Raw genomic sequence first — 10,304 nt, forward strand, 5'->3', positions numbered from 1 at the left:
CACTGAAAACAGAGAGCCCCTTGTAGAATGTAACTTGTTCTTATTCAGAAAATAGTATATATTTGAATATTTTAGATGTATTTGAATATTCATATGTATTCACACATACATACACATTAATATAGGCCTTGGATGGAACTGCTGTTGCATGATGGGAGGGGTAGAATTTGTCTGTTACTCAGCAGGTGAGAAAGGAGCTGAGCTCCTGAAAGACAGAGTCTCCAAAACATTACTGAAGGGAGCAGAGTCACAAAGTACTGGCTTTAAGTGGTTTATTTATTTTTTAAAATCTATTTTGTGGGTTTTATATGTGCCCATATTTGGCAAGCAGAGGAAGCACTGTGCCTATTTCCAGTTTGACACACAGTCAACCTGCCCTGTGGGCCAACAAAGGACCTGGGATGGAAAGACTGAATAATTTGCAGCAAGTAGAAATACTCCCAGTCTCAGCTCTGGAGCCCATCTGCAGCATGTTCAAATGTTTACACGCATCTACATAAATCACGAAGGGAACAGGAGGGCCCAGTTGATGCCTAGCTTATGTTTTATTGAATTTATAACATTTAATATATTATTTTTAATACTCTCTGGGCCAACTGAGCACATAAAAATAAGTAATTTTTAATGAATGTGATAAATTTGACTCCTCAATGATTGTGATTACAATCATAAAAATTATTCAGTAGGAGAAAAGTGGCCTGCAGGCAATGCACCAAAAAATTCCAACTGTTTGATAGAGGATTATGGGAAACTTCCTATTTTATTTTTTGGGGACATTGTCTTGCAGTTACATTCGTTTACTTTCAAATTTATTTGTTTACATTATTGTTATTTGAACTCAGGACTTTGCACATGCAAAGCTATGTTTTACCAGTCTAGTCAAAATTGTATAAAAGTGATCTTTAAAGGCTATTTGGTGATGAGAACTGTGCATGAAGGAATGTCACACTCAAAAACTAGAATAAAAGCCACACATTAATATGTCTGCAATAACGTCAAATAGAAATATGGCCAGGTATGATGGTGTACATCTTTAATTCCAGCACTTTAGAGATAAGAGTATCTTTGTGAGTTCCAGGCCAGCTTGGTCCTCATAGTGAGTTTAGGTCAGCCAGGGCTACAGAACGAGACAAAATAACTACAGTCTAATTCATCTGGGAAGCAGACTCCCAGAGAGTGACTTGGGACTGTTAGGGAGCATCCTTGATGGGAGGAACAGAGATCAGGACCACCCAGGGTTTCGCCTTATATGGCTGGAATACCTGGCTAGTAAGTCTAAGCCAATCAGCTGTTGGGTACAGCCACACAGGGAGCGGCTGCCCTATTGTGGGGCTGACCTCTCTCCTGTAGGGGCTGCTGTACCTCCAGCAGGGGCTGCCCTCTCTCTTGTAGGGGGTTACCCTCCCTTCAGCAGGGGCTGCCTTCCCTCCTGCAGGGGCTGCTCTCTCTCCTTTAGGGGCTGCTGTACCTCCTGTAGGGGGTTATCCTCCCTCCTGCAGGGGCTACACTTCCTCCTGTAAGAGCTGCCCTTTCTCCTCCAGGGGGCTACTCTCCCTCCTATGGGGGCTGCCCTCTCTCCTGTAGGGGCTGTCCTCCCTCCTGCAGGGGGCTGCCCTCCCTCCTATGGGGGCTGCCCTCTTACAGTAAACTTAACAAGACTCCTGTAGCTGAGGCAATGGGTCCTTTCTTGAAGATAGATCTAAGGCACATATGTCCATATCTGGGATAAATATGCAAATGGTATGTACAGAATGTCAAGATAAAATGTCATCCAAAACCTGTTTTAAAAGACTTCTAATTTTGCTACATCTTTTTATTTCTATAAAATGGAGTTTCTAATCATACAGCACTGTGGTCAGGATTAAATGAGACAAAGGGAAAGAATGGTGCTTGTCACAAAGTACTCTGTAATAGTGCTTGCAACAGAGTGCTCAGTAATGTGCTTGTCACAAAGCACTCAATAGTGTGTTTGCAATGCAGTACTTCCTCAATAATAGTGCTTGTCCCAAATACTCAGTGGTACTGCTGTTCTTTGTTTTCACCAGTTTCCTAACTTGTATGCCTCTGAAGAGCTGGGCTGGTCTCTCCATCCTGTTTCCAGTTACCTCCCTCCACCTCGGCACCAGCACCAGTCCTTGTATCCTGTTTGCTTTCACTTTAAATCAAGCAAGGAGGGGATGCTGGGACCTGCGGGGTTTTTGTTTGTTTTTTTTTGTTTGTTTGTTTGTTTTTTGAGACAGCGTTTCTCTGTAGCTTTGGAGTCTATCTTGGAACTAGCTCTTGTAGACCAGGCTGGCCTCTAGCTCACAGAGATCCGCCTGCCTCTGCCTCCCGAGTGCTGGGATTAAAGGAGTGTGCTACCACTGCCCTGCTGAACGAATCTGCAGTTTTGTGAACCTATCATGACAACTAAGATGACAGATGATGTAAGGAAGATGAAGCATGGCGAGGCCAAGGGATCATGGGACTTCTTGGTATGTAACAAATATCTTCTTGATCTAAGCCTCTGACGTGGGCCTTGCTGCTGGCTGCCACAGATGCTGCTGATGGCCATGGATGCTGCTGACTGGCATAATGAAGGCTGAGACAGAAGGAAGACTGGGATGGAAGCGCTGAATGAAACAGATAAATTGGCTTCAGTTCTGTAAGGCACAAGAGCTATGTAAATATGAGGACATAAAATCACCTAATGATGAAGTCAGTCTGATGGTGTCTTTTATCAAACCGATTCACGGGTTTAATCTTCAGGTTATCTCCCTTCCTGTGAAACAAAGGAAATGAGCCTCTCCTTGGCTTCGAAGCTGTTTGGAACAGAACTGTGGGGAAAGGAAAGGTTTCTAATGAGATTTCTTATTTGCTGCTATCTGCCAAGGTGATGGTTAAAAAATGAACAGCAACCAAATAGCACCTTAATTTAGTGAACTCTGGCTCTCACGACTTCTACAGAAAGACAGGCACTCTGAAAATCTCCAGAATTCCCAATGAGTCAAAATGCAAACTACTTTTCTCTTCTAATATTTAGTAAGTAGGAACCTGTTGGAGCCATGGGCAGACAAATTGGTCTCCGTTTCCAATAAGAGTTGTGCGAATGCGACACCCACTGACTGGCTGCAGACGGCAGGAACAGAAATGCGGTGACTAGCGTGAACATCACTGTCTGGGATTCTCCCGGAGGAAACTGGAGGTAAAAGCAAAATTGCAGGGCATCTCAACTTTTTGTTCTCTTTATCTTAGTTCTCAGTGATGGTACTTATGGGGGTAAATCTCAGCTATCTATTGTCTATCCCATATTTAAAAAAAATGAGCAGTTATAGAAATAAGTTTGCTGGCTTCTCGTTGTAGGTGTATTTGGAGGACCATTGCGCTTTGCACTGGAACTTTATGACTGCTGATGCCTGATTGGACTTCTCAGAATGGGCAGACATAGAACATGGGAAGCTAGAGCTCACGCTTCTTGTACCACAAGCTCAGCAAGGGACAATGGGTTAGACCTCCAATGCGCTCCTTTATCAGAGAACTGCCAATCCCAGGAGGCATCCAAAAGGCAAAACGACAACAACAATAAAAGCACTTCTTCCGGGGCTGGAGAGATGGCTCAGAGGTTAAGAGCACTGACTGCTCTTCCAAAGGTCCTGAGTTCAATTCCCAGCAACCACATGGTGGCTCACAACCATCTGTAATGAGGTCTGGTGCCCTCTTCTGGCCTGCAGGCATACACACAGACAGAATATTGTATACATAATAAATAAATAAATAAATAAATATATAAAAAAAACCTCTTCTTCCTTCTCATGGCTGCAACCATCAGGCTTTACAAGGAGGGGTAAAGACAGTCCAGAGAACTCAGCCTTGCCCTCTGCTCAGGTGGTCACCATGTTTTCTGAGACCCATGATGGCTCTCTGGATTCAGGTACTTCTTGGAATGGTGAATCTAGTTAGCGTCAGCTGGTATCAACACACACAATCAGAGGGAGTTGTGGGTCATTAATGTTTTCTTCTGATTGCCAGGCCTTTGGTTACTTTGAAAATTGTGTCTTAAGTCAAGGTTCCTTTAAATATCTCTCTCGATGGGAGAGTCTTTGTACACAATTATTTAAGGTGATTTTTTAAAAGCACATTTAAACCCTGGTGTATCTGTGATTTGAAGTATGTGTGGATCTAAATGTTACATGTTCTACAAAAGTACAATTGTAGAGTTAAAGGCATATACATTCAATACATTCAGAGTGACCCAAAGCACTCTCTTTGATCACACATGCATTCTATCTGGACTCTTGACGTATAAAATGACCAAGTAAGTTCCTTTGCCATTTCTGCTATTTGTAATCAGCATCATTCATCATTCAGATGCGAAGCCTGCCATGTGGGCAGTCCTGATGTGAGAAACCCTCCTGCTTTACATCTATGGCTATGATGGAAGAAGTATTTTATTTTGTCCATATGAGATGCGTCTGTGTCAGCAAGTGAGTCTCTTTGTGGTAATTAGTGCCATTCATCCCGTAGCTTTACAAGAGGACAACGGCTTTGCTTTTTTTCTCAGTGCTGTAGATCCATTGTTACACTGAGCTAAAGATTTAAAATTTTAAAAAATAGAATCTAAGGACTTCAGTGCATTTCTGCTGTTGTGGGGTGCAGCTAATGGTTATTGGCTTCTTTGTATGTTCCATGCATGTGTGTCCTCTATGTATTAAACAAACTTCTCCTTGCAAGAACACTTTGCTGAGCTGATGCAATACAAAGTAGAATTGCCAGTGCTGCCAGCCTTTCTGGCATGTTCATGTGATCCTAGCTGTATCGTGATTATTCTCTTCAAGAAAAAGTATCCAAACTTGCCTGACATTGTGCACTCTAAGCCATGCTTGCTAATACAAAAATGTTGGAGTCTGGCTGAGCCTAGCTCATCAGAGCCTAGGCTCTGACCCCAATATCTCTGCTAACACAGCCACCCATGCACCTGTCGGTAAAGTCATTGCTTCTTTGCCCTGTCGCCAGTGCCCATACGGAGAGAATAGGTATGTATTTGCATCTTTCCAGGAAAAGTAACACTACCCCAGAGACTTATCCTATCTTTCTCTCAGCAGCATGCCCCTCTGTACACAAACTGTTGATGCTTTCTGTGTGGTTACACCGCCAGGAAGAGAGAGTCAGCTGCTTAGATCCGCGGATTGCTCCGCCCACCGTCCATTGGCAAACACAGCACTCCTTTCCCATCTTGCTAATGGTAACCCATTCTTAGAGGCTTTGAGTCAGTGGTGAAAAGAAGCTTATGAGTCTTATTGATTTTTTTCCCCCACAGTGGCAGGGCCCTGTCTCTAGGGCATAATAATTCTGGAGATTTTCTAGGCATCTAGTGTTTATGTAAGATGATTGTTCCTTTATTCCTGCTCTTATCCCCACTAAGAGCCCATAAGAAATTAAGCATATCGACACTGTAGCTTCGAGGGGAAGCAGAAAGGTTTGCACTGAACCCAATTAGAAATGACTTGACGCTTCTCCTGAGACAATGTAACTATCTCAAATGCATAACAATTACCTGCATCTCCTGCACAGACAACAAAGTCATCCCAGTCACATGGCCTTCACCCAGTCTGGAGAGAGTGTTGCATGTGACTCCAAGGGGGGTTCCCTGGTCCTTTGGGCAGGGTAGCTTACCCGGCTGTGCAAGACTGTAGTGTCGTTCAGAGCTGTGCATTCCCGTATAAACTTACTCTCAGTATCTCCCTCAGTTTTGATGAAATCAAAATTAAAACCAGAAATCAGAAACGAACCAACACATACACATTTGTAGTTTCCTGAGTTTTGACAGGAGTGCCAGAATACTCAACAACAAAAGGATAGTTACTTCAATAAATAGAGCTGGGAACCTTAATAAATATTCACACATAAAACTGAAACCTTGAAGTAATAGGAGCGGCGGGGCCGCTTCCCCAGCACCCCAGCCGCCCGCTCAGCTAGCTTATGCCCCAAAATAATTACACAGACACTGTATTCTTTTAAGCACTTCTTGGCCCTTTAGCTCTAGCACTTACAGGCTAATTCTCACATATTAATTTAGCCCATTCCTAATCATCTGTGTGTAGCACCCCAAGGTGTGCTTACCGGGGAGATTCTAGCCTAGTCCATCCTGGGTCGGAGCTTCATGCCAGGAGCGGGGCATGGCGTCTCTCTCAGGCGTCTGTTCCCGAGAGAGCTGTGGAGTCTCTGACCTCACTTCCTCTTCCTCCCAGCGTTCTGATCTGTTTACTCCACCTACCTATGTCCTAACCAATAAAATGGGCCAGGGCAGTTCCTTTATTAGCCAATGACCTTCCTCCATCAAAACCTTATTAGCATCACTATATTAAAAATGTCAGCTCAAGACTGATTAAAGGCTTTACAGACCAGAAATCATCATCTTCTACAAGAAAATATGAAGACAAATTATGTGACGTTAGTCTGGGCAATTGAGTGTTTTGCTTTCTTTTGTTTGGTCGTTTTTGCTTTTTTGTTGAAAGTTAGTTCCTAAAGTGTAACAACTAAGAGAAAACTAAGCAAATGGAATTGCATCAGAATAAAAAGCTTCTATTCAGGAAAGGGAACACAGAGTGAAGACTGGGAGGAAGGATTTCTAAGCTATGCATTATGTTAATAGCCAAAATATACAATGTACCAGAACAAGTCAACAGCAATGTGTCTTCAGCATTCTGATGCTGTAACAAAGACAATCCAATGAGAAAGGGAAGAGATCATATCGCTCCAGTTTTTACAGCTTTTAGTCCATGATTAACTGGCCCTGTTGCCTGGACTTGGGGTCAACAGCACACCCTAGCTGTAGTGTGTGGCAGAGCAAAAATTTCTCACCTCAGGGGTAGTATACAAAATTAGGTGGGAATGGGGGAATGGGTGTGCCCCACAAGCTCTGGTGGGCAAGACTTTCATGCTATACAACTCCCATCAAGTGCCTCCTCCAGGTTTCACTGCCTCTCAGTAGTGTTGACCTGGAGACCAAGCCTCTGACTCCATGCCTTTCGGGGCATTCAAGATCTAAACTGTTGCAGCAAGAAAAAAAGTCAGCTTAATTAAAACAGGCAGGACTCTCAGTAGAAGCTTTTCAGAAGAAGATGCACAAATGACCGGGAGATTAAAAAAAAAAAAAAAAACTATGACAAGAGCCAAGAACTAAGGGAATGTCGATGAAAACTACAAGGAGTTACTGTTTCCCACCTGCCAGAGGGTGAAGATCTAGAAAACCCGCTTCCATTTAACTGGGTTGCAAAGTATTTCCATCATCATGGAAAACCCTCAAGAAACAGAACAGATCTGCCCAGACCCAGTGGTCCCACATCTTAGCATCTACCTAAAAGGTTTAAAGTCTGTTTACCAGAGAGATTTCTTGACTCTCACGTTCATCCTGGCACCACTCATAACAGCAAAGTTAATCAATCAAACTCAGTGCCCTTCTGCTTGAATGGATAAAAACAATAGGGCAGTTATATACACAGGATTTGTATACACAGGACTTGTAATTTGTGACGATATGGACAGATGCGGAGAAGAGTATCCTAATAGAAATAAGCCAGGCGCACACCATGCATTCTCACTTACATATAGAATCTCAAACAAATACACAAAGCAGAGAGTAGAGCGGTGTTCTCCAGAGACTGGGTGTGGGGAGAAAGAGCGGGTGATGGTCGCAGTAGAAAATGGTAGGTAGACTGAGTTGGCTTCTAAAATATTCACCACGCTGGGCAGTGGTGGCGCACACCTTTGATCCCAGCACTCAGGAGACAGAGGCTGGCAGATCTCTGTGAGTTCGAGGCCAGTCTGGTCTACAAGAGCTAGTTCCAGGACAAGAACCAAAGCACAGAGAAACCCTGTCTCAAAAAACCCCCCAAAATTAAAATATTGACCATACAGAGTGGAGGATATACTGAATGATGGCATAAGGGAATTCTGAAATTGCTGAAAGTAAATTTCAACTGTTATAAAAAATGTTAAATAGGTGAGGTTATAAATGTTAACATATATTAACTAGTTTGATTTAATTATTCCACATGAGTAAACATGACATCACTTATTCCCTCACTCATGTGTGCTAAAAACAATACACATTTTGTGTATGTGGTGAAACTTCACATAATGACTCTGCATATGGAGTCCAGAGGAAAACATTGAGTATATGTTCCTTAGATATTGCCTGCTTTTTTTAAGAGAGAGAGGGGGGTCTCTTACTGGCTTGGACCACTCTAGCCAGACTAGGCTAGCTAGCTAGCAAGCTTGCCTGTCTCCACTACCCCAGTGCTGGGATTACAAGATCATTCCATCAGGCCTCAGGGACCTGTCTGTCTGCACTACCCCAGTGCTGGGATTACAAAATCATTCCATCAGGCCTCAGGGACCTGTCTGTCTGCACTACCCCAGTGCTGGGATTGCAAGAACATTTCATCAAGCCTGAATTTTTAAATGTGGATTCCGAGGATTGAACTCAGGCTCCTGCACTTGCAGCTTACTTTGCCAGCTGAGATATCTCCATGTCCCCTCCATGCAATTGTAAAAATAGAAAGTGAATCTTCTAATCTACCTTTTAATGACAATAATTCCTAAGTGTAAGACTATATTAAAATGTTTATAGTTTTTTAAAAAAAGTAAAATAGAGATTTTGTAAACTATAAAATTGATTATAAAAGAATTGTCTTATATTGTTGTATGCCACATGCAATAAATCCTATAACAACAATACTTCACAAAATTATATGCATATGGGTATATTAATAGAGAAAATGATTGAAATGATCACATCTTAAGCATAGTCATCTCTGAGTGGAAGATTTTTATTCATTTCTATATTTGCTTTTATATTTCTGCGTATTGTGTGACTTTTAACATAAAATATTGATAAGATTTTAAAGCTATTTTGTTTGTTTATGGAAGGAAGAGATCCCCTAATTCACAAGGGTGCTGTGGAATAGAATATCTGTTTAACTATGTAAAGATGTATTGCACTTGTTTATCTATATAAAGATGTGTTGCTTAGCCGGCTGGTGGTGGCGCACGCCTTTAATCCCAGCACTTGGGAGGCAGAGGCAGGAAGATCTCTGTGAGTTCGAGGCCAGCCTGGTCTACAAGAGCTAGTTCCAGGATAGGCTGCAAAGCTACAGAAAAACCCTGTCTCGAAAACCAAAAGAGAGATGGGGGGGGGGGAGAAAGAAAGAAAGAAAGAAAGAAAAGATGTGTTGCTGTTTTACCTTGCCTGCCTAAGGCACCTGATTGGTCTAAAATACCTGAACAGCCAATGGCTTGGCAAAGGAGAGACAGGTGGAGCTGGCAGGCAGAAGGAGCCAGTCAGCCAGTCATGGAGGATGCAGGAAAGCAGGGTGAGCAGTAAGTAGATAAGATAAACGAGCCATGAGGTGGTACATAGATGACTAGAAATGGATTGATTAAAGTCAATTTAAAAAAAAGCTGGCTAGAAACAAGCCTAACCTAAGACCAAGCAGTCATAGTTAATAATAAGTCTCTGTGTCGTGATTTGGGGGCTGGTGGTCCAAGAAAGCCTTCTACATAAGGGTCAGCATGCCACTTTGCAAACCCCCTGGGGAATGTCAAGACTACCCAAAGGCTTGGTGGACTGTGCTGTGCTATAGTGGGCATGAGATGGGATAAACTTAGCTGCAAGTGCTTTAGGAGGCAGGACTTGCCCATACTAATCAGAACTCACAAAGGGAGATGTTAATGCCCAAGCACGACTATTTCAGTTTAATCTTGTGAAAGAACTGTAACGGTCTGCTGGAATATTATCACATTCTCTTGCAAATCACAGAGCCAATTTGAGTAAAGCAATTACAGACTCACAGAAGGTCAGCGCTGAAGCGAGTTTAGATATACTGGCTCAGCCCTGCCATATTATAGATGGGGACACTGCGCCCCAGCAGTGGGGAGAAATTAAAAACTGTGTGTGTGTGTGTGTGTGTGTGTGTGTGTGTGTGTGTGAGAGAGAGAGAGAGAGAGAGAGAGAGAGAGAGAGAGAGAGAATATGTGAGTATCTCAGTTAGGATTTCTATTGCTGTGAAGAGCAATCATGACCATGACCACTCTTATAAAGAAAAAAGGTAGCTCATTTGCAGTTTCAGAGGTTTAGTCTATTATCATCATGGAAGAAAACAAGGCAGAATGCAGGCAGACATGGTGCTGGAGAGGCAGCTGAGAGGTCTACATCTTTCAGACAGCAGGAAGTGGTTTGAGATACTGGTCAGTATCTTGAGCATATATGAGACCTCAAAGCCCGCCTCTACAGCTGCAACCATTTCCTCCAACCAGACCACACC

This window comes from Microtus oregoni, unplaced genomic scaffold (assembly GCF_018167655.1).
Source record: "Microtus oregoni isolate MIOR12 unplaced genomic scaffold, Mior012 000032F_ref0000030, whole genome shotgun sequence".
In the NCBI taxonomy this organism is placed as follows: Eukaryota; Metazoa; Chordata; class Mammalia; order Rodentia; family Cricetidae; genus Microtus; species Microtus oregoni.